Raw genomic sequence first — 24,454 nt, 5'->3', positions numbered from 1 at the left:
TGGACGACCTTTTCCGAGGCTTCCACATGTTCCCATCATTGCCCTTATCTTCGTCTCTCTGTCCTTCTGTCGCATGTTTTCCAGGATGTAAGTAATTGAGATCAGTAGGTTGGAACTGCCATGAGTTCGTCAATGAGGTTAGAACGGTGGCTGTAGTCGCTGCCCGGGGTTTGTATAGTAAACACAGGACATCCATGGTGAAGGTTCACATCAGCAAGACGAAGACTCGAACCGAGACGAACGTGAAACCAAACTCGTGGTCGCCTGCGTTGATAAATTCCAGCCTGTGTGAACCTCAGTATAAGACAGACTGACCTGCTTTTGCGTTACGTCACATGGGATGGACGGGGAAGGAGTGAGGGGCGTGGGGAGGGAGTGAGGGGCGTGGGGAGGGAGTGAGGGGCGTGGGGAAGGAGTGAGGGGCGTGGGGAGGGAGTGAGGGGCGTGGGGAGGGAATGAGGGGCGTGGTTAAACGATGTGACCACAGTGATTGGTCACGTTTGTGTCAGATCCGCCAGAAGCCTCTGGTCTCGAGTGGGTTGAGAATACATCAGCGTGAGGCGCTGGGAGGGAGGCTGCAGGGGGTCTGACTGACGCTCTTCTGGTGTCACTAGCATCGGGTTTGTTTTGATGGTGTTCTTGGCGGACAGGTGTTTCTTACATCTTGTGACCAGCACTGAAGATGGCAGAAGGAATACTTAAGAGATTATAGCTCATAGGAATATATATATATATATATATATATATATATATATATATATATATATATATATATATATATATATATATATATACTTCCTGCCGTAGGAGTCCCCTCCGTCTTCTCTGGAGTTTCTGGAACTCTGGAAGTCAGCCACGTCCACCGGATGGGATCACAGGTCATAAAGTATAGTAATATGTGTGTGTGTGTGTGTGTGTGTGTGTTTGTGTTGGGGGGGGAGGTTGAGTACGGGGCAGCTGAGGAGTAAGTGTTCGGTGTCTTCACTTGGTTAATTGTATCGTGTTTGTAATGCTGTATTGATGGCTGATGTCCAAAGCGTGAGTGGCAAAGTGTAACCCGCATGTGTCTAGTGAGTGTAGTTTCAGAGTGGCCTGTGGGTTAGTCTTTAAGACTAAGGTGAGAGGCAGTGCATGGCTTAGTGTTTACCTGGTCACTTTGTTGTGTATATTTTTTTTTTTTGCCACGTGTCATGCTTGCTGGGGGTAGCAGGATCTGTGTGTGTGTGAACACCTGAAGTATGGAATGGTTTGGACGAGAGGTGTCTTGTGCTCTGCATGGAATTGAGTCCCAGGTATGTTGAGGCGGTGCTGCGTTGGGTGGATCTTTGTTTCATTATGTTGGTGTCTTATATTTATTATTATTATTGTTAACGTTCTCTTGTTTTTGGTTTTTGCAGCTTTTTTATACTTGCCTCTGAGAAAGAGTTGACCACGAAAGCGAGGTGCGGTTTAGGGTGGAGTGCATGAATGGTTTGTGTAGGATATGAAGGGATTTTTTGTCTTGTCCAGGTCTGTTCAATAGATAGTGATCGCTGGACAGTCATTTTATGTGTTGCCCTCGAGTTGAAGGTGTCGGTGTTGGGAGTGGACGTTGTGTGTAGTTTGTCGAGTGGGAAAGATTGTTCATTCAAGGTGCCTGGAGGGTGAAGGTTGGGTTCACGCCTATTTGGGGTGAAAAGGGTGATTGAAGACAGACTTCTGTGGACATACTGACATTCTGTTCCTGGTGAGCCATTGTTCCAATTGTGTCGTGTCTTGTTGCATGTTTGGCGTTGCTGCTGCTGTTGTGTGTGTGTGTGTGTGTGTGTGTGTGTGTGTGTGTGTGTGTGTGTGTGTGTGTGTGAGGCTGTCAGTATACGAGAGAACCTTCATGCCGTGATTTGCCTCAGGTATTGGGAGGTCATACAGGAAGAGACTTGAAGAGGTGTTGGAGAAAAAACTGCTTCTTGTGGAACTCCATTGTAGAGCCATTGTGAGCGACTGGCATGGCTCCAGGCTGTACTATTGTATGAGGAGGTGTCGGGAGACAGTGTCAAATGCTTCGTCGATGTTTTATTGCCAATAGTATTGTGTAGGACTGGGTTGTCGTGGCTGGTTGAAGCCGTCTGGGATACACTACGTGAGAGGTTTGCATGTAGGTGAGGCGATGGGGGAGTGGTTGGGTCTTATGATAATGACAGAGGTCATTCCCTTGATTCTGTTGTGGATCAGTTATTTCCAAGTTGGACACTGAAGAGAGAAGTGATTTAGAGCGAGGTAGGAGGGTAGGGGGATTTGAGTGGCTTGGAAGGTCTGGAAGCTGGTATCATGCTGGCAGGTTTCCAGACGTTAAAGATTTTGTTGTGTCGCCAGTAGTCGAAGATATCTGGAAGTGTACGGATTGCAACTGCATATATATATATATATATATATATATATATATATATATATATATATATATATATATATATATATATGTAACAGAATTTGTTATAAAAATGTTACTTTCTTCGCGTTGCGACCGCATATATCGGACAGAGAGTGAAGAAGGTGGAATACATATTTACTTTTCCGTAAAAGATTTGTATCAATATTGTTACTAAATTTTTCACCAACGTGAGATATGAGCTGTCCGATTTCTTTTTTTTTTTTCAAGGTAAGTTTTCTACTTCAGAGCCTCTCTCTCTCTCTCTCTCTCTCTCTCTCTCTCTCTCTCTCTCTCTCTCTCTCTCTCTCTCTCTCTCTCTCTCTCGGTAAGGACCTCCTGCCACATGACTGTAGTAGCCTTTGAGCCCGGGAAGGTGTTCCAACCTTCCCTCCCTCCTTCCCTCCCTCCCTCCCTCCCACCCTCCATACTGCATCACCCCTCCCTCCATCCCTCCCTCCCTCCCTCCCACCATACTGGCTCACATTACGCGCCAGATATAACAATTATTTATCCTCACATTTGGCTTTCGATCCCCCTCCCCTCCCCCTTCCCTTCCCTCCCCCTCCCTCCCCTCCCTCCCCTCCCTTCCCCTCCTCCTCCCCTCCCCTCCCCCTCCCCCCTTTATGTTACGCAGCGGTTGATGGTGTGTGTGTTTGGTAGCGTTCACCGCGCAAGTCCCCGCCCCCCCCCCCACCTCCCTCCCTGGGGGAGGGAGGTGGGGGGGCGTAGGGGAGGGGAGTTGGGAGTCAGGGGGCACCCACGCCCCGTCCTGGGCCCTCCCTTGGTTGGGGGTCGGGGTTGTGGGGTAGTAGTTAGTCTGTATTGATCGCTTGTATTGTTGTTTTTTTTTACTTTTTTTTTTGCAAGAGGTGGGTTTTCCAAACCTCCCCTCCCCCCCTCGCCCCCCCACCCCCCCTTTGCCACCAGTAATGAGGGTGGGGGGTGGGGGGAGGAGGGGGGGGGTTGGTTTGGGCACTGGAGAGGCGTCACTCGGGCATGCATGAATGAGAGAGAGAGAGAGAGAGAGAGAGAGAGAGAGAGAGAGAGAGAGAGAGAGAGAGAGAGAGAGAGAATTTCAATACATCCAGCCCGTTCCAGCAGATTGCGTTGGAGGGGAGTGTGTTGTCCTGGAGTGTGCTGGAAGGTGGTTAGGTTCTCGTGAAAGAGTGCGTCAGTGTGTTGTTGTGGTAAGGGGATGGGGTGCGGTGAAAGCGAGTGCGTTCTTGAGACGCAGTGCATTGAAAGTGAGTGCGTTGTGTAGCCGAGTGCGTTAGAGGTGAGTGTGATTTAGCAGAGGGCGTTGGAGGTGAGTGTGTTGCAGAGGAGTGCGCTGGATTTCAGTGTGTTTCAGCGGATTGTATTAAAGGTGTGTGTGTGTGTGTGTGTGTGTGTGTGTGTGTGTGTGTGTGTGTGTGTTGCTGTGGCGGGGTGCACTGAAGGTAAGAGTGTGTGTGAGTGTGTGTGGTTGTAGCAGAGTGCCTTAGAGTTGAGTGTGTTGTAACTGACAGCGTCGTAGCGTAATGGTGCGTGGTGTGAAAAGTTAACACACACACACACACACACACACACACACACACACACACACTCACTCACTCACTCACTCACTCACTCACTCACTCACTCACTCACTCACTCACACACACACACACACACACACACACACACACACACACACACACACACACACACACACACACACACTCACTCACTCACTCACTCACTCACTCACACACACACACACACACACACACACACACACACACACACTCACTCACACACTCACACACTCTCACACACTCACTCATGAATATGTTCACGGGGTCATGAGGGAACTGGTGATGGAAAACTAGTGCATGAACTTGCAGAGGGAACCTGAACACGACAGATGCCAAAATTGGTCTGGCACGCAGTGGGGGGGAGGGAAGAAAATGTCTTTGATTCACATATTATCAAACAAGAAGCAAGCTATGGACAGAAATCTGCGTGAGTGAGAGAGAGAGAGAGAGAGAGAGAGAGAGAGAGAGAGAGAGAGAGAGAGAGAGAGAGAGAGAGAGAGAGAGAGAGAGAGAGAGAGACTTGGGAATATGCATTGTTCCTAACCTGTCGTCAGCGTCCCACAGTCGGCGAACAGTTAAGGAGACCAAGTGTCTGCTGGCAAAGGCTAGAATTGGACTGAAGTTCATGGATAAGGAAATGTTGGACCAGCTGTTCTCGTCAGGCCAAAACTAGGATACGCTTCTGAGCCTTTGGTCATCACTCCAAATAAAGCTCAAAGAGCTGTTCGAGGAGGTCTGGAGGAAAGGTTGAAAGGTGGCCACCCGAATTAAGAGAGCTGAGTTACAGGGAAAGGCTAGGGGGTCTTAGATTTGCCCACCATGGAAGAGAAAAGAGCGAGGGGAGACTTGATCACAACCTTTAGAATTTTTTTAAGATATATTGGGAAGAGAAAAGAGCGAGGGGAGACTTGATCACAACCTTTAGAAATTTTTTTAAGATATATTGGGAAGAGAAAAGAGCGAGGAGAGACTTGATCACAACCCTTAGAATTTTTTTAAGATATATTGGGAAGAGAAAAGAGCGAGGAGAGACTTGATCACAACCTTTAGAAATTTTTTTAAGATATATTGGGAAGAGAAAAGAGCGAGGAGAGACTTGATCACAACCTTTAGAAATTTTTTTAAGATATGTTATGAAGAGAAAAGAGCGAAGGGAGACTTGATCACAACCTTTGGATTTTTTTCTAAGATATGTTATGAAGTACTCACAACCTGTATTCCTTTTTTTTTGTTTGTTTATTTAAATAGATTGTGAAGTTTAAACAAGAAAATTGTTAAGAGAGATGTGAAGTAGTAGTGTCGTAGTACAAGAGGGGTGGATGAATGGAAGGGATTGACTCAGGACATGATTAAAACGTATACCTTCAATAGGTTTAAGAAACTGGATGGCAGAGGATGTTTAAAGAGACGGGAGGAGAAGGGTGTGGGAGGCGCCACGAGTGTGCAGTAATACACCAGTTCAGTAGGTAGTTATGCATCCTTGAGTTGTCCTTTTTGGGTAATTGGCGAACCGTAGGTAATTGAGGTCAGGTGAGATAGATGGGTTGGTGGGTAGATGGGTAAGGTGTACGTGTAGAGAACAGGTTAGGTTAAGGTGAGCGAGCGTAGGGCCTTGGTGAGATGAAGTAACGCCTCTGCTATGTTAGTTTAACGCAGGTAGCGCCTCTGCTATGTTAGTTTACCACAGGTAACGCCTCTGCTATGTTAGTTTACCACAGGTAACGCCTCTGCTATGTTAGTTTACCGCAGGTAGCGCCTCTACTATGTTAGTCTACCACAGGTAGCGCCTCTGCTATGTTAGTCTACCACAGGTAACGCCTCTGCTATGTTAGTTTACCACAGGTAACGCCTCTGCTATGTTAGTTTACCGCAGGGACCGCCTCTGCTATGTTAGTTTACCACAGGTACCGCCTCTGCTATGTTAGTTTACCGCAGGTAGCGCCTCTGCTATGTTAGTCTACCACAGGTAACGCCTCTGCTATGTTAGTTTACCACAGGTAACGCCTCTGCTATGTTAGTTTACCGCAGGTACCGCCTCTGCTATGTTAGTTTACCACAGGTAACGCCTCTGCTATGTTAGTTTACCGCAGGTAACGCCTCTGCTATGTTAGTTTACCGCAGGTAACGCCTCTGCTATGTTAGTTTACCGCAGGTAACGCCTCTGCTATGTTAGTCTACTGCAGGTAACGCCTCTGCTATGTTAGTTTTCCAAAGGTAACGCCTCTGCTATGTTAGTTTTCCAAAGGTCACGCCTCTGTTATGTTAGTTTACCACAGGTAACGCTTCTGCCATGTTAGTTTACCACAGGTAACGCTTCTGCCATGTTAGTTTACCACAGGTAACGCTTGTCATGTTAGTTTACCACAGGTAACGCCTCTGCTATGTTAGTCTACCACAGGTAACGCCTCTGTCATGTTAGTTTACCAAAGTTAACGCCCTTTATCATGTTAGTTTACCTCAGACAGGCGTCATGTAAGTTTACACTATGGTAACAGTTGTCAGTTCAGTATACACAGGCGCCCGCCCCCCATGTGTGCAGCAGCAGAGCAGGTGCAACGCTTTTGTTGATGGGCTGAGGTGAACACGGCTTTTGTTGGTAATGGGAGGGAGCGAGCGAGGATTGCTTTTGTTTATGGGTGAGTGGGAAGCGGGATGGGGGTGGGGAGCGGGGGGGGGGAGGAAACACATGTGTTTGTTCGCTAATAATGGAGTAATCGCCTTTGTCTCTAGGGAAAATAATGCTCTCTTGGCTCTTGTGGTGGAGAGATACAGATGTGGTTCATGATGTGGAGGGTCACTCTCTGTGTGTGGGTATGTATGTGGCAGGAGAAGCGCTCAGCTTTATCTACGGGATGTGTATGATTAAGGAGACTATATATATATATATATATATATATATGTGTGTGTATGTGTGTCTGTGTGTGTGTGTTTGGAAAGGATCACAATTTTGTGCGTAATCAAGATATTCCTATGACTGACTGTTATATTTCTCTCTTGTGTCTCCCCTGATGATGTGATTATTACACGAAAGTGCACTTGGGAACTTTTCGTGTTTCATTTTCCCCGTGGACTCATAGGAATATATATGTATATATTCTATCTATCTCTATCTATCTATCTGTCTATCTCTCCCTTACTAAAACATCTGGTTAGCTCGCTTAGAATATTTTTTTTTTTTTTTTTTTTTTTTTCTCCAAAAGAAGGAACAGAGAAGGGGGCCAGGTGAGGATATTCCCTCAAAGGCCCAGTCCTCTGTTCTTAACGCTACCTCGCTATCGCGGGAAATGGCGAATAGTATGAAAAAAAAAAAAAAAAATATTCTAAGCGAGCTAACCAGATGTTTTAGTAAGGGAGAGATAGACAGATAGATAGATAGAGATAGATAGATAGATAGATAGATAGATAGAGAGAGAGAGAGAGAGAGAGAGAGAGAGAGAGAGAGAGAGAGAGAGAGAGAGAGAGAGAGAGAGAGAGAGAGAGAGAGAGAGTTGATGGTAAGTCACGGGTTTGAGGTGTGTGTGTGTGTGTGTGTGTGTGTGTGTGTGTGTGTGGTACACATGTGTTCCCAGACGCATTCAGATGTTCAGATATGGATAATTAAAGAATCAAGAACTGTTATTGTAGGTTTACATGACAGATGGAGAATATTTGGTGCCATTGTTGCTGGCTGGCGTATCTGGAATGAAAAGGGAAAAAAGAAAATGATTTGTTCATTCACTAGTTGAAGTCGGTGTTTATATATATCTATATATATATATATATATATATATATATATATATATATATATATATATATATATATATATATATATATATATATATACACACCTGGGGTAAAACCCCAGGGTTAATCCCCCTGGGTTAATCCCCTGAGGGAGAGAGGGAGGGAGGTCTTCATCCCCCCGCCCCACCCACACACACACACACACACCCACACACACACACCCAGGGCTTAAGCCTCTGGGGTTGGGTGGTTGATACACCAGGCTGTTGCGAGCGGTCGACCGCTGCCCCTCGTGGTCCACCAGCCCCTCCTCTCCTCCCTCACCCCAACACAACCTGACCCGCTGGGCAGGAGATGCTACGGTCCAGGTCATGACGAAAACGCCTTTTCTCCCCAGTGTGTGTGTGTGTGTGTGTGTAGAGCCATCCCATGACGTAGCTGAGGACAGAAGGTGGTGGTGATGCTGAGGTCTCTCTCTCTCTCTCTCTCTCTCTCTCTCTCTCTCTCTCTCTCTCTCTCTCTCTCTCTCTGCAGATTCACTGTCGCTGATGATGGTGATGGTGATGGTGATGATGATGATGGTGATGGAGATGATGATAATGATGGTTATGGTGATGATTATGATGATGATGGTGATGGTGATGATGGTGATGGTGATGATGATGGTGATGGTGGTGGTGATGGTGATGGTGATGATGGTGATGGTGATGGTGGTGATGGTGATGGTGATGGTGATGGTGATGATGATGGTGATGGTGATGGTGGTGGTGATGGTGATGGTGGTGGTGATGGTGATGGTGATGGTGATGATGATGGTGATGGTGATGATGGTGATGGTGATGGTGATGATGATGGTGATGGTGATGGTGATGGTGGTGGTGATGGTGATGGTGGTGATGGTGATGGTGGTGATGATGATGGTGATGGTGATGGTGATGGTGATGGTGATGATGATGATGATGGTGATGATGATGATGATGGTGATGGTGATGATGATAATGATGGTTATGGTGATGGTGATGATGATGATGGTGGTGATGGTGATAATGGTGATGGTGATGTTGGTGATGGTGGTGATGGTGATGATGATGATGGTGATGGTGATAATGGTGATGGTGGTGATGGTGATGATGATGATGGTGATGGTGGTAATGGTGATGGTGATGGTGGTGGTGATGGTGATGATGATGATGGTGATGGTGATGATGATGATGATGGTGATGATGGTGATGGTGATGATTGTGATGATGGTGATGGTGATGATGGTGATGGTGATGATGGTGGTGATGATGATGATGGTGATGGTGATGATGATAATGATGGTTATGGTGATGATGATGATGATGATGGTGATGGTGATGATGGTGATGGTGATGATGGTGATGGTGATGATGGTGATGGTGATGGTGGTGGTGATGGTGATGGTGATGGTGATGATGGTGATGATGTGGTGTGGTGATGGTGATGATGAGATGGTGATGGTGATGATGGGTGATGGTGATGGTGGTGGTTGTTGATGATGTCATCAGTTTTGAGGGAGATGACAATAGATGACGCCAAGTTTGAGGGAGATAACAATAGATGTCATCAAGTTTGAGGGAGATAACAATAGATGGCATCAAGTTTGAGGGAGATAACAATAGATGGCATCAAGTTTGAAGGCAAGTTTAAAAGTCATTAGGTAGAGCTAGTCCAGCACTTGAATACACACGACGTCCATCATTGTGGTAACGACTTGTATTGATGAAAACAGATATGTACACAGTGGATCCCCTCCCCTCCCCATGAAAAAAAAGGTGATTTGACACCTTTGGTTGAAGCCAGTATGTGGTCGACACCTTTGGTTGACGCCAGTGTGTGCTCGATACCTTTGGTTGACGCCAGTGTGTGGTCGACACCTTTGGTTGACGCCAGTGTGTGGTCGACACCTTTGGTTGACGCCAGAGTGTGGTCGACACCTTTGGTTGACGCCAGAGTGTGGTCGACACCTTTGGTTGACGCCAGTGTGTGGTCGATACCTTTGGTTGACGCCAGTGTGTGCTCGATACCTTTGGTTGACGCCAGTGTGTGGTCGACACCTTTGGCTGACGCCAGTGTGTGGTCGATACCTTTGGTTGACGCCAGTGTGTGGTCGACATCTTTGGTTGACGCCAGTGTGTGGTCGATACCTTTGGTTGACGCCAGTGTGTGGTCGACACCTTTGGTTGACGCCAGTGTGTGCTCGATACCTTTGGTTGACGCCAGTGTGTGGTCGACACCTTTGGCTGACGCCAGTGTGTGGTCGACACCTTTGGTTGACGCCAGAGTGTGGTCGACACCTTTGGTTGACGCCAGTGTGTGGTCGATACCTTTGGTTGACGCCAGTGTGTGGTCGACACCTTTGGTTGACGCCAGTGTGTGGTCGATATCTTTGGTTGACGCCAGTGTGTGGTCGACACCTTTGGTTGACCCCAGTGTGTGGTCGACACCTTTGGTTGAAGCCAATGTGTGGTCGACACCTTTGGTTGAAGCCAGTGTGTGGTCGACACCTTTGGCTGACGCCAGTGTGTGGTCGACACCTTTGGTTGACGCCAGAGTGTGGTCGACGCCTTTGGTTGACGCCAGAGTTTGGTCGACACGGCGTCGTACACTTGGTTGACTCTGCACAGCGTCTGGCAGTAGTTAGACCAGACCCGACCGACTTTACTGAGGTGGTCATCAAACACGCGCTTCTTGTGTGTGCATCGTCGTCGGGTGATGGATGGATGCATGGGCTGCAGGCGGCTCATGTGGCCAGGCTTGAGGGAGGAGGGAGAGACAAAGAGGGGAGGGAGGGAGTTCTCACAGGTTTTCATGGATGGGGGATGAGGTCTGCAGGGGTGTGGGAGGTGGGCCAGGGAGAGGGGGTAATTGAGGGAGGTGAAGGAGGGGGAAGGGGAAAAGGGGGTGAGAGTAAAAGGGTGGAGGATGAGCCAGGCCAAGAGGAGGAGGGTTGAGCAGGGGTGGGTGGAAGGCATAAGAGGCTTCGCCCATGCCTGTGTGTGTGTGTGTGTGTGTGTGTGTGTGGGAGGTGAAGTATGGGGTTGATGGCCCCAGCCCCGGACGGTGTTTTAGTACTCTCTCTCTCTCTCTCTCTCTCTCTCTCTCTCTCTCTCTCTCTCTCTCTCTCTCTCTCTCTCTCTCTCTCTCTCGGGGGCCAGCCAGCTCTCCTGGGACTCCGTCTGTGGACGTGATGTGTGGTTGCTCCGCCCCCCCACAACCAGTGGTGTTTATACGTCTACAGGGAAATCCTCTTATGATTTGATATCTTAAGATTTGCTTGTAATTTCGCTACACCATTACAGCATCTACGATGGCGGGTGGAAGACTTTCCCCTCGTAGATGTATTACCCTGGGTCTGCTGGGGGTTGTAGCGAGCTGTGTGCCGGGGGGTTGTAGCGAGCTGTGTGTCGGGGGGGTTGTAGCGAGCTGTGTGTCGGGGGTTGTAGCGAGCTGTGTCGGGGGTTGTAGCGAGCTGTGTGTCGGGGTTGTAGCGAGCTGTGTGTCGGGGGGGTGTAGCGAGCTGTGTGTCGGGGGGTTGTAGCGAGCTGTGTGTCGGGGGGTTGTAGCAAGCTGTGTGTCGGGGGTTGTAGCAAGCTGTGTGTCGGGGGGGGGGGGTTGTAGCGAGCTGTGTGCCGGGGGGTTGTAGCGAGCTGTGTGTCTGGGGTTGTAGCGAGCTGTGTGTCGGGGGTTGTAGCGAGCTGTGTCGGGGGTTGTAGCAAGCTGTGTGTCGGGGGGGGGGGTGTAGCGAGCTGTGTGCCGGGGGGTTGTAGCGAGCTGTGTGTCTGGGGTTGTAGCGAGCTGTGTGTCGGGGGTTGTAGCGAGCTGTGTCGGGGGGTTGTAGCGAGCTGTGTGTCGGGATTGTAGCGAGCTGTGTGTCGGGGGGTTGTAGTGAGCTGTGTATCGGGGGTTGTAGCGAGCTGTGTGTCGGGGGGTTGTAGCGAGCTGTGTGCCGGGGGTTGTAGCAAGCTGTGTGTCGGGGTTGTAGCGAGCTGTGTGTCGGGGGGTTGTAGCGAGCTGTGTGTCGGGGGGTTGTAGCGAGCTGTGTGTCGGGGGTTGTAGCGAGCTGTGTGTTGGGGGGTTGTAGCGAGCTGTGTGTCGGGGGGGTTGTAACGAGCTGTGTGCCGGAGTTGTAACGAGCTGTGTGTCGGAGTTGTAGCGAGCTGTGTCGGGGGGGTTGTATCTAGCTGTGTGTCGGGGGGTTGTAGCGAGCTGTGTGTCGGGGGGTTGTAGCGAGCTGTGTGCCGGGGTTGTGGCGAGCTGTGTGCCGGGGGGTTGTAGCGAGCTGTGTGTCGAGGGTTCTAGCAAGCTGTGTGTCGGGGGGTTCTAGCAAGCTGTGTGTCGGGGGTTGTAGCGAGCTGTGTGTCGGAGTTGTAGCGAGCTGTGTGCCGGGGTTGTAGCGAGCTGTGTGCCGGGGTTGTAGCACTCTTACTCGCACTGTGCAAGCAGGTAGGAGACAGATCTTGTTAGCTCTGGGAAGGAGACGAGACCTTGTGTACGAGTCGTATTTGAAGAATCCTTCGATGATTTCAAGGGTCTGACAAGGGGAGACGGGGGCGCTCTGAGATGTCGTGGGGGCCTGGGGTGCCATGTCCTCACCACGCCCCCAAAGGCCTTACAGAGAGGGCATCGTGCTGGGGCAAACAGACCGAGGGGCGTGGGGCTCCCTGTGGTGGTGAGTTGGGCATGTGGATACACGTAATTACGCGGGGTGTCAGATGGTGGCGTGTGGGTGTGGTCATTGGCCACGGGGGTGGCGCCGGGTAGCGTGTGGGCGTGTGTGTGTGTGTGGGCGTGTTGACTTACCCAGAACTCCCGGGGTCCCTCAGGTCATTGCCAGTACCAGAGTGGTGGATCATGTATGTCCCGCGCGCGCGTGTTCGTGGGTGTCCCTACCATCTTTGGCTATGGTGGCATCACACACACACACACACACACACACACACACACACACACACACACACACACACACACACACACACCTTCCTCTGACCCACCCACTGGTCCTGTCCTCCGGTCACCACGGATTTGACGTGGCATATTTAGGCTCTGGCGATGCTCGCGAGAGGAGAAGACTCGGAACTCTGTGTCTCCTCTCGGTACTTTTTATATCTGCCATGAGAGGCAGCCACAAGTTTCGTATCTATCATGACTGGCTATAGTGGCTACAGTGTATAGGTTTTCTGCTGTTGTGTGTGCATGTTCCACACGCTCACTACACCCTCTTAAAAGCACGAGCGACTACGACAGAACAATCGTTGGGTCGCCTCTTCATAGGAGATAGGAGAGGTTGGACGTTACGAACCTTCAAGACGAGACAACACAAAACTGATGTGGTGGCTCTTCACGAAACGCGTACACTTCGCAGTGTTGTGCGCAGATATCACCTCTCCAGGCGGACGACACTGTATAGTCCAATTACATGCCAAGATCACTCGCACTGCTCGTGTCCGTAAACGATCCAGAACCAGTGGTAGCGACTGAAATCAGAGGGAATGCTACCTCTAGGCTATGGGCCCATAGCCTAGCGGTAGCACTCCCGCCTGTCACACAGGGGTCCCGGATTCGATCCTGGCTGTTGGAGGTTTGTATGATATATATATATATATATATATATATATATATATATATATATATATATATATATATATATATATATATATATATATATATCGTTAATGAAATGGCTTTGGTTAGGGCATTCAGTTCCCTGTGCTGTCTCAGCTAACTTGTAAAACTCCAAATAGTGTGGCAAGGTTGTTGTTCGTTCGTGCCTTTATTATTGATCGTCTGGTGTCTAACATTTGCTCTGTGCTCCAGATGTAAGCCCACGCCTCTCTGGGAAATGATTCCTATTTCTAGTATATCAGCGACTCATTCTTTATTTCTGACGGACGAGAGGTGTGTCCCAGACCAGCATGGCTGTTGTGGGGGAGGAGGCCTAGCTACGTGGGCCTCTGCACAGGTCCGCGGCTTCCAACAGCTTGGTCGACCAACGGCGCGATCCACCAGCCTTTGGGTCCTGCCTGGCCTGTTGGGGGAAGGCAGAAGACCCCCCCACCCCAAAGACTTCCCACAAGGTATACTCCAGGTAGAAGACTTCCCACAAGGTATACTCCAGGTAAAAGACTTCCCACAAGGTATACTCCAGGTAAGAGACTTCCCACAAGGTATACTCCAGGTAAAAGACTTCCCACAAGGTATACTCCAGGTAAAAGACTTCCCACAAGGTATACTCAAGGTAAAAGACTTCACACAAGGTATACTCCAGGTAGAAGACTTCAACACAAGGTATACTCCAGGTAGAAGACTTCACACAAGGTATACTCCAGGTAGAAGACTTCCCACAAGGTATACTCCAGGTAGAAGACTTCACACAAGGTATACTCCAGGTGGAAGACTTCACACAAGGTATACTCCAGGTGGAAGACTTCACACAAGGTATACTCCAGGTAGAAGACTTCCCACAAGGTATACTCCAGGTAGAAGACTTCACACAAGGTATACTCCAGGTGGAAGACTTCACACAAGGTATACTCCAGGTAGAAGACTTCACACAAGGTATACTCCAGGTGGAAGACTTCACACAAGGTATACTCCAGGTAGAAGACTTCCCACAAGGTATACTCCTTGTAAAAGACTTCCCACAAGGTATACTCCAGGTAAAAGACTTCCCACAAGGTATACTCAAGGTAAAAGACTTCACACAAGGTATACTCCAGGTAGAAGACTTCAACACAAGGTATACTCCAGGTAGAAGACTTCACACAAGGTATACTCCGGGCGAATACGTGACTTTGTAAGCTTCTCTGATGATGGTAGTGGCGTTGCACAAGAACGTTCGTAATGAGGAACGGCTTGAACGTAGATTCGCATCTCGTGTTATGGTCGTTTTCATCTGTCTAAGCTCTCGTTGTGCATGACGACCCAACCCCGGGAGAGATTACCTCATAACCCCGTGGTTTTAGCGGATTACGTGATGATGAACCACATTAATTAGGTCGTCATGTCGACCCTTATCCAACTGAATGAACCGAACGAGTTTGAAACGTGTATGGCGATTGTTGATTTGGTAGACGTCCGGGGACTGAAAGACACATGGAAGGCTGAAGCTGGTTCGTGACCCTTTGCTTCGTAAAAGGATATCTGCCAGTGATATTCGGTTTTCGATGTTGATATTGAAGTTGAGGGGAAAGACCACCTGCTGTGGTGAACACGACTGGCCCGCCAGACCGAAGCCCTCGCTTGACCGAATCCGAAAATAGTTCTTTATTTTTCTCTTTCTGGAATAGTCGAACTGACTCGATTTTGGCCACTAGAACCATTTCTCCTCACCCAAACGTCTCATTATGGTCCGCTCTCACGTCCTGCCCACGCCCATATATAATGACCCTTATCGAAAGGGTGTGTTAGGGCCAAGATTGTGTGATAACCTCCCACCTTATAGCTCACTAATGGCACACAGCTTTGGTCCTTATGTAGGGGGGTAAAGAGAAGCCCCTTCTCTGGTACCTGTGGCGTTCAAGGGCCAGCACCACCTGCTGTAATGGTCCTCGTGCTCTCTGTAAGGGTGAAAGTCCCCTTTCTTGCAGCAGACTTACGGAGCTACGGGAATTATGGCCTTTATGCACTGAGGGCTATATGGGCGAGAGTTCCTTTACGATGTTGCTAACTAGCATGTCAAAGCATACTGTAATTACCCTTGTGCACATGTACCTTTAGGTCGAATATCGGTAGTGCGAGAGATCGCTGACGACTGTGGCAACGGACTTTGGACACTGGCGACCTATTGTATTGTTTTTATCTTCTGACACCGAGTTGTGATGGCTACGCACACCCTGTGGTTGTGAAATGTAATTTCTACAACTGGCTGCGGTTCTGTTGCTGAAGGGTGAGGGAGCTTCACAAGGGCTTTTGTCGAAGGTGGGGTTGGGGAGGGGGTAGCGTTATGGGGCTTTTGTTGAAGAGGGAGTGGGGGAGGTTTACGGGGTTTTGTTATTGGGGAGGTTTACGGAGTTTTGTTATTGGGGGAGGTTTACGGGGCTTTTGTTATTGGGGGAGGTTTACGGGGCTTTTGTTATGGGGGAGGTTTACGGGGCTTTTGTTATGGGGAGGTTTACGGGGCTTTTGTTATGGGGAGGTTTACAGGGCTTTTGTTAGGGGGAGGTTTACAGGGCTTTTGTTAGGGGGAGGTTTACATGGCTTTTGTTAGGGGGAGGTTTACGGGGCTTTTGTTATGGGGAGGTTTACGGGGCTTTTGTTATGGGGAGGTTTACGGGGTTTTGTTATTGGGGGGTTTACGGGGCTTTTGTTAAGGGGAGGTTTACAGGGCTTTTGTTATGGGGAGGTTTACGGGGCTTTTGTTACGGGGGAGGTTTACGGGGCTTTTGTTATGGGGAGGTTTACGGGGCTTTTGTTATGGGGGAGGTTTACGGGGCTTTTGTTATGGGGGAGCTTTACGGGGCTTTTGTTGCAGGGGAGGAGGAGAGGAGAGGGAGCAAGGTTTACGGGGCTTTTGACTGTGGTTATGGTGTTGAAGTGTTGGGGCGGGGGTTGGGGAAGGAGGAGGTTTGACGGGGGGATTACCCCGTTCCCCCCCCCCCCCATACCCCTCAGTGTGGAGTGGGGTGAGGGCGAGAGTATGTTTGGGTAAGTCATTGGCGCCTTGTATAGAGGCGAGTGAGATCCGCTTAGCACGGCATTACACTCCGCCAGGCTGCGCGCAGGAGGAGGATCAGGTCATTAAGACAAGCACTCGTAGCAAAAACCACAGCTGTGATCTCTCGAACTAGAGAGAGAGAGAGAGAGAGAGAGAGAGAGAGAGAGAGAGAGAGAGAGAGAGAGAGAGAGAGAGAGAGAAGGATATTAAATCGTGCCAAAAGGGGAAAGATCATTTTGAATATGATCTTTTCACACATGTGACTTTAAAAAGAAGAAAGAAGACGTGGTATGTGATCAATGGGGACTCCTCCTCCACTGGTCTTGACATGACAGACGCATGCCAGGGCGCGTCATGCATTCAGAGAGAGAGAGAGAGAGAGAGAGAGAGAGAGAGAGAGAGAGAGAGAGAGAGAGAGAGAGAGAGATTTTCCGACTCATGGGGGAGCGAGCTCCTGCAGGCGAAGGGAAAGAAGTGAATCATTTTGAGACGTTCCGGGGCCTCCCAGTGAGAGAGAGAGAGAGAGAGAGAGAGAGAGAGAGAGAGAGAGAGAGAGAGAGAGAGAGAGAGAGAGAACACACGTCTTCTTAACAACCCATCCAGGACTCTCAATGACCATGCGCTCGTTAAACACCGGAGGGCTCCACATACGTACGTGGGTGGGTGGGTGGGAGGGAGTAAGGACACGAACCAAGGACTTAGGAAGCAGTATGAGTTAAAAGTCATGATAAAGTGGCCGGTAATCAACTCTTATGATCAACGACTTTGGGCGAACGGACCACCACCTTCCACGAACCTCGCGTGTCTCTCTGATCGCAGCCCGGGCTGTGAAAGCGACCCGTTCATCGTTTGCCCTTGGCGTTCCGCCCGATGGGTGAGGTCCGTCCATCCATCCAGGCTCGGACAGATCCAGTGGTTAGGTGCACGGGTAAGTAAGCCACCGGAAGCTGAGGGGGTAAGAGACGAAGGCGACACCGACCGTTCAGGAGTGACTGGGCGAGTCATCATGGAGAAGAACATCTGAAACACTCCGAGGGGTCCAAGCCTCATCCACACCTTTGCCATCTACCGTCAGACACAACCTGGGATGTGTGGTACAGAAGTACATAGTGTGTGTACCACACCAGCCACACAACCTGGGATGTGCGGTACAGAAGTACATAGTGTGTGTACCACACCAGCCACACAACCTGGGATGTGCGGTACAGAAGTACATAGTGTGTGTACCACACCAGCCACACAACCTGGGATGTGTGGTACAGAAGTACATAGTGTGTGTACCACACCAGCCACACAACCTGGGATGTGCGGTACAGAAGTACATAGAGAGTGTACCACACCAGCCATACAACCTGGGATGTGTGGTACAGAAGTACATAGAGAGTGTACCACACCAGCCATACAACCTGGGATGTGCGGTACAGAAGTACATAGAGAGTGTACCACACCAGCCACACAACCTGGGATGTGCGGTACAGAAGTACATAGAGAGTGTACCACACCAGCCACACAACCTGGGATGTGCGGTACAGAAGTACATAGAGAGTGTACCACACCAGCCACACAACCTGGGATGTGCGGTACAGAAGTACATAGAGAGTGTACCACACCAGCCAGGCTGTGGGCGGATATGTGGGCCTGTGAGCTGCGGCTTCCAACAGCTTGGTCGATCCAGCGACCCAGCCCAGGAGCCAGCCCGGGCTGTGAGGGTGAAGACCTCCCCCGAAGACTCCACCAGGTAGGTACCCACGAGTAGATAGCGAGTTAAAGGTTCTTCATACATCGCCTCTGGCGTATTTGCGGCCTCTGGGTAAGCGTCTGTGGTGTTTCAGAAGCGTAAGGGGGACCACAGAGCTCTCATGGTTTTCTTATCTTTTATCTCATCTCCCATTCATTCCTATCTTTTTTCGTGGTTTATGGTATTTGCGGTACGGTATCTATGTGTTGCTCCTACTGCTGGGGAGGTGGGTGGTATGTCGCTTCGAGCTCGCTCGCCGTTGCCACCACACACCTTCTGTGTCTCGGTTGCCCCTTGACAGCTCAGGTGGGCATAACGAGGGAAGGACCAGTAGTCTTATCTGACGGTGACCTGGACGTTTGCATATGGGTGGTGGCGGTGATGGCGGCACCACCTGGCGGTCGATGTGGTGTTCATCTCTGGGCAGGCAGAGCGTCGCCTCCTCCCCTCCAGCGCACGGCCCGCTTAGATGTGCTGCTTTCTGGCCAGATTGATGTGGTGGTATACACGCCACACATTCCCTCTCCCCCCCATACAGCAGATCTACATACTGTAGGCCTAGTGTTATCTATCGGATCTTTTTTTCTTATCTATCTACCTTTTATTTTGTTTTGTTCGTGACAAATCCTAGAATTTATGATCTATTTTTTTTTATATCTTTTTTTTTCTAGATTTTTAATTTTGTTGGTCCATGTTTAATATTTCCTCTCGGGTTTGGTAATGTCCAACGCGTCATGTATATGTATTCTCGTTCGTCCCAGCGTGAGTCTTTTGTCTGTTTTCACACAGGAGGAGGTTGCTGGGTCCTGCCCCCTGAGAGAGAGAGAGAGAGAGAGAGAGAGAGAGAGAGAGAGAGAGAGAGAGAGAGAGAGAGAGAGAGAGAGAGAGAGAGAGGTTACGCTGCGACACTGGCTTCATCAATGCGTCTCAACTCATTATAAAAGCGTGAAATTCATGTGATGGTATGGACGACTGGATTATGTGAGGGACAGACGACCGCCACTTTCTAATGCATGTTTATACTCAGTGTTATGATCCATTTTCTATGTATCATGATCCATTTTCTATGTATCATGTTCGTGGGCTGTCCGGAGAGTTTTTAACCAGGACGTCTCATCTTGGGCGATCCACTTCCCCTCCGCCGCGTGTTGAGGGGGCGGCAAACCCGTGCCATTTCTGGTGTTCGGAGGATCCCACCCATCTCTTATTGTAGGGTTGCGTCCCTCTGATGAGGGAGGTGGTCAGGCCGAGGTTCATCCCTTCGTTAATTTCGAGTTTGAGAAGTGAGTTTTTCGTCTGTCAAATCCAGGGATCCAGTTTTTTTTTAAGTCTGTGCTGTGTGTATGGATATTCGTCGTTTGGTTATATGTTGTTCATTTTGGTATCGATGTCTCGGTCAAGATGTTGGATGTAGAGTTGAGGGTCGTTCTATCATTTGCGTCCACTGGTGGAAGGTGAAGGGTGTAGGAGGGAGGGTCTGTGTGTGTGTGTGTCGTCGTGAGGCCAGGGGGGAGGGTAGGTACATGGAGGGATTGTGAGTGAGGGAGGAGTGGTGTGAGGTCAGGAGGAGAAAGATAAGGGATTTTATTTTGCTCTTTTGAATCCCCGAAGATGATTTCGAATATCTTTTGTCCACATCAGGTCCGTGTAGATCCTTACCTTACCTTACGTATACCTTACGATGGTTTGAGAGGTCTTCTACCCCCACAGCTCAGTTTGGGACCTTACCTTACCTTACCTTACGTATACCTTACGATGGTTTGAGAGGTCTTCTACCCCTACAGCTAGGTCTGGGACCTTACCTTACCTTACGTATACCTTACGATGGTTTGGGAGGTCTTCTACTCCCTCAGCGGGTCTGGCACCTTACCTTACCTTACCTTACGTATACCTTACGATGGATTGGGAGGTCTTCAACCCCCCACAGCTGGGTCTGGGACCTTACCTTACTTTACGTATACCTTAAATTGGTTTAGGAGGTCTTCTACCCCCCACAGCTGGGTCTAGGACCTTACCTTACCTTACGTATACCTTACGATGGTTTGGGAGGTCTTCTACCCCCACAGCTGAGTCTGGGACCTTACCTTACCTTACGTATACCTTAAATTGGTTTAGGAGGTCTTCCACCCCCCACAGCTGGGTCTAGGACCTTACCTTACCTTACGTATACCTTACGATGGTTTGGGAGGTCTTCTACCCCCACAGCTCAGTTTGGGACCTTACAAGATTCAAATCGTATCTGTCGCATGTACGCTGTAGAAAACTAGTGCCTCAAGTGTTTTCATTCGTTCCCACGTCCGTCCGTCTAATTCTTGATAGTGTGGGCTGTGTGAAATGTCTTTGTACACCGTCCAACTCTGTAATTTCTCCTGGCCTGGGAAGGTCATGTTGGCCAAAAGCCGTAATCTGTTGAGGAGTATATTGGTGGCCTGGAAGAGTCCTCACTGATGTTTTCTCTTCTCTTGAACGTTCGTATTATCCAGCTTGACATTATATTTCACCGAGGCAACTCTGGTTCTGTTATCTTCGCTGCAGCTAAAGTCGATTATATATATATATATATATATATATATATATATATATATATATATATATATATATATATATATATATATATTCTTTCTTTCAAACTATTCGCCATTTCCCGCGTTAGCGAGGTAGCGTTAAGAACAGAGGACTGGGCCTTTGAGGGAATATCCTCACCTGGCCCCCTTCTCTGTTCCTTCCCTTGGAAAACCAAAAAAAAACGAGAGGGGAGGATTTCCAGCCCCCCGCTCCCTTCCCTTTTAGTCGCCTTCTACGACACGCAGGGAATACGTGGGAAGTATTCTTTCTCCCCTATCCCCAGGACTTGATGAAAGTTAAGCACCATTGTGGCCAGTGGGGAAGTTTCTTGCCACTTACTAGGTCGGCTGTCTGTGTGAGCAATTGGTACAGACGTTCAGAGAAGGATTGTGAGTTGTGGATTTTGAGAGGGGGTAGGAAGGTAACCTGTGTGTGTCTGTGTGTATGGCTGCCCGGGCGGCGGCTACACCACCACCTGTGGTGTTAGTCAGCCTCGTTTACGTTACCCCTGTTCACCACCATCACCAGCTGCCCACCACTGCTCAACACTACCAGCTGCTGCCTATCACTTACCACTACCAGCTGTTCACCACTTACTAACACCATCTGTTGCCCACCACCTACCACCACCATCTGCCCACCACTTACCACCACCATCTGTTGCCCACCACGTACCACCACCAGCTGCCCACTGCTTATCACCACCATCTGCCTACCACTCACCACCACCATCTACCCACCACTTATCCATATATATGGCTTTCTGACCCCAACTTTACGCTCTGATTACATGTGTGTATTGAACACCTGTATCTCTCAGCTCACCACAATAACCTCACTTCTATATAGTCACTGTCGATATATAGTCACTGTCGATATATAGTCACTGTCGATATATAGTCACTGTCGATATATAGTAACTGTCGATATATAGTCACTGTCGATATATAGTCACTGTCGATATATAGTCACTGTCGCTATATAGTCACTGTCGATATATAGTCACTGTCGCTATATAGTCACTGTCGCTGTATAGTCACTGTCGATATATGGTCACTATCGATATATAGTAACTGTCGATATATAGTCACTGTCGATATATAGTAACTGTCGATATATAGTCACTGTCGATATATAGTCACTGTCGATATATAGTAACTGTCGATATATAGTCACTGTCGATATATAGTCACTGTCGATATATAGTCACTGTCGCTATATAGTCACTGTCGATATATAGTCACTGTCGCTATATAGTCACTGTCGCTGTATAGTCACTGTCGATATATGGTCACTATCGATATATAGTAACTGTCGTTATATAGTCACTGTCGATATATAGTAACTGTCGATATATAGTCACTATCGATATATAGTCACTGTCGATATATAGTCACTGTCGATATATAGTCACTGTCGATATATAGTCACTGTCGATATATAGTCACTGTCGATATATAGTCACTGTCTATATATAGTCAATGTCGATATATAGTCACTGTCGATATATAGTCACTGTCTATATATAGTCAATGTCGATATGTAGTCACTGTCGATATATAGTCACTGTCGATCTTTAGTCACTGTCGATATATGCAGGTGCTGACCTGTCCTATACTGGGCCTGTGTCTACCTGCCTCACTTACACTGCCTTCTATACTTTATACACTTAAGTCTGTCAAGTGGCCTTAAGTGTCTGGCCCAGTCCCACAACACGTGGGCTGGAAGATGAAGGTAAGTCAACACTTGGCATGGCCAGGTATGTCCCACCCGTCCTGGGAAGAGACCAAGCTGTCCCTGGCGTAGGGCCTGAAAGTCAGAGGACCCCGGCATCCGACGGGAAATGAGAGTCAATAGGTGATTATCCTGACACGTCGACTGCGCCAGGAGGAGGCTGGAAGTGGAGGGCGTCCCCAGGCTGGCTAGGAGGGATGGGACAGCCAGGGATGGCTGGATAGTAGGGATGGGACAGCCAGGGATGGCTGGATAGTAGGGATGGGACAGCCAGGGATGGCCGGGGCTGGCTGGATAGGAGGGATGGGACAGCCAGGGATGGCCGGGGCTGGCTGGCTAGGAGGGATGGGATGGCCGGGGCTGGCTGGATAGTAGGGATGGGACAGCCAGGGCTGGCTGGCTGGGAGGGATGGGACAGCCAGGGATGGTCGGGGCTGGCTGGATAGTAGGGATGGGACAGCCAAGGATGGCCGGACAGGTGACCATCTGCCTCACGGATCATGAGGTGGAGACATGTGATGCCTCTCACTTCTAAGCATGAGGAGAAGGAAAGAAAACGAGAAGTGAGTTCGCTTCTGCCCGGGCGGGCCTCCCTCCCGCTGTATCTCGTTTTCTTTTTTACACTTTCCTGCTGGGGTATGGTCTGGGTGAGGGGACCAATCAGTGACCCCCTCCTGGGGGTTACCGGGGGGCTAATGTAATCCTGGAGGGGCTGGGGGGGTGATCTTGGAGGGGGCTGGGGGTGATCCTAGAGGGGCTTGGCTGGGGTGGTCTTGGAGGGGGCTGGTTGTGATCCTGGAGGGTCTGAGGTGATCTTGGAGGGGGCTGGGCTTGGGTGATCCTGGAAGGGTGATCCTAGAGGGGCTGGTTGTGATCCTGGAGGGGGCTGGGTTGATCTTGGAGGGGCTGGGCTGGGTTGATCTTGGAGGGGCTGGGGGTGATCCTAGAGGGGCTGGGCTGGGTTGATCTTGGAGGGGCTGGGCTGGGGTGATCCTAGAGGGGCTGGGCTGGGTTGATCTTGGAGGGGCTGGGCTGGGGTGATCCTAGAGGGGCTGGGGGGGGGGGTGTTCCTGGGGACGGCTAGGGGGGGGTGGGTGGAGATGATCCTGGGGACTTGCTAGTGTGGGGTGTGTGTGTGTGTGTGTGTGTGTGTGTGTGTGTGTGTGTGTGTGTGTCTCACTTCCTGGTGCAGACCCCGCCAGCCATATCGGTCTCCACGGACGGACGAGCAACGTACGTCACTGGTGACGTCCGTGGTGACGTCGCTCGAACGTCCGCGGTGACGTCAGTGTCACGTCCGTCGTGACGTCGCTCTAACGTCCGTCGTGACGTCGCTCTAACGTCCGTCGTGACATAACTCAAACGTTCGTGGTGTCGTCACTGTGACGTCCGTGGTGATGTCACTCTTACGTCCTCGGTGACGTCAGTGTCACGTCCGTCGTGACATCGCTCTAACGTCCGTCGTGACGTCGCTCTAACGTCCGTGGTGACATAACTCAAACGTTCGTGGTGTCGTCACTGTGACGTCCGTGGTGATGTCACTCTTACGTCCGCGGTGACGTCAGTGTAACGTCCGTCGTGGCGTCACTCGAACGTCCGTGGTGACATAACTCAAACGTTCGTGGTGTCGTCACTGTGACGTCCGTGGTGACGTCACTGTAACGTCCGTGGTGACGTCACTCGAACGTCCGTGGTGACGTCGCTTTAACGTTTGTGGTGACGTCACTGAAGTAATCACTGTCCTTTGTGCCTGAGAGTCACTGTTTACATACTGGGCGGCAGCTGTGAGGGTGCACTGTGTGGCCTAGCTGATCATCACAGATGTCGGGGGTGGCCGTGGCCGTCATGTGCACCACCAGTGCCTCTGTGGCGCGCATGTGAGTGAGTCACTGTTTTGCACTCCAGTCTGAATGCATGAGACGCACGTGAGTGTATGAGACGCACTTGAGTGCATGAGACGCACGTGAGTGTATGAGACGCACTTGAGTGCATGAGACGCACGTGAGTGTATGAGACGCACTTGAGTGCATGAGACGCACTTGAGTGCATGAGA

At 49.7% G+C, this 24,454-nt stretch overlaps 1 protein-coding gene across 3 annotated transcripts in view; it reads left to right on the top strand.

The window, feature by feature from the left end:
- Positions 1-24,454, top strand: part of LOC139765466 (transmembrane protein 198) — a 653,673-nt gene that overhangs the window by 110,222 nt on the left and 518,997 nt on the right. The gene's annotated exons all lie outside the window — the stretch shown is intronic.

The sequence above is a fragment of the Panulirus ornatus genome, chromosome 55, assembly GCF_036320965.1.
Source record: "Panulirus ornatus isolate Po-2019 chromosome 55, ASM3632096v1, whole genome shotgun sequence".
NCBI lineage: Eukaryota > Metazoa > Arthropoda > Malacostraca > Decapoda > Palinuridae > Panulirus > Panulirus ornatus.
Note: the sequence above shows the minus strand (reverse complement) of the source record. Positions and strands in the feature narration are given on the sequence as shown.